Raw genomic sequence first — 1253 nt, forward strand, 5'->3', positions numbered from 1 at the left:
ATAATATAATAATAATAAAACCATGAATCTAAAACGTTACACAACGTAATCGTACAATCAACCGGTTCAGTCTCTCTATAAAGCTGAGGAAGCTGAGGACTTTTCCTGTAGTTCAAAAAAAAAAAAAAAGAACAGAAAAGAAAAGAAAAGAAAAAGAAAGGTTTTTTGGGGGAAATTCCATCTTGCTAGAGTTTCACGCTCTAGTGATCGCGCGTAAGTAAAAGGCAATAAAAAAGAACGGGCATAGATCAAGATCTAAGCTGTTTCCCCTGCCTGCCTGCCATTACCAACCTGCGAGGAGCGGCAGATCAAACGCTGCACCGCACGGCGACAATGTGGGCGGGGCTTAGGACGCGTGTGGACTTCACCCTCCCCTCCTCCCCCCTCCCCGCTCTGCGTTAATCGCTCAAGCGACTCGCGTGACACTAGCGTGCACGCGCGTTGTGACACGAAAAGGTCGCGCCTCACACTCACATACACCCCGCGCACCCCTCCTCCTCGCCACACCCCTCCCCTCCCTCCCCTCCCTCCCACCCGTCTTCAGTTCCTGGCCGAGTCAATCGCTCGCTTTCTCGCTCGCTCTGTCCCCGAGGCACTGAGAGAGTGAGTGAGTGAGTGAGTGAGTGAGTATTGACTACTCACCTCTGGTTGACAATAATATTGCCGTCAGCGCACACAACTCACGGCCCACGCGCGTCGCGTCTTTCCTTTTGACACCAGTGTCACTTCGGCGTCGGGGTGAGGAAAATCGGGGTGGATCTTGTTTAATAATGAGAATCTGATCCCCTCCCTATCCCCCCCCCAAACCGCTCCTTCTCATTCTGGATAACGGTCCGCGGTTTGACCAGGTGACACCGGGGTACAATAGCGGTTTCTTTGACAAGGGCGGCATGACAGTTTTAGTGCCAGACACATTTCGGCGTCCCCAGCTTCCTGATGCCGACCCACTTTTTTTAGCTAAAGAAGGAAGGATTGTTTTGGGTTGTTGTTGTTTTTTTAATAAGGAAAATGGAGGGGTCACTGTTGTTGTTGTTGTTTTTGGGTTTTTTCTTGGGAGGGGGGTAGAAACTTCGTGTGAAGAGTCTTTACAGGTCTATTTTTTTTTCGCTTGTTTTTTTTTTGGAAGGGGTAAATCTAATTTGCATAGATCTAGTCTATCAATTTAAATCAAACCATTTAGATCTACATGTCTATGCATGTGTTCAAACAGATCATAAAATAACATTAAATTTTTTTTTATTACTTATTCATTT

This window comes from Aplysia californica, unplaced genomic scaffold (assembly GCF_000002075.1).
Source record: "Aplysia californica isolate F4 #8 unplaced genomic scaffold, AplCal3.0 scaffold00365, whole genome shotgun sequence".
NCBI classification, from domain to species: Eukaryota; Metazoa; Mollusca; class Gastropoda; order Aplysiida; family Aplysiidae; genus Aplysia; species Aplysia californica.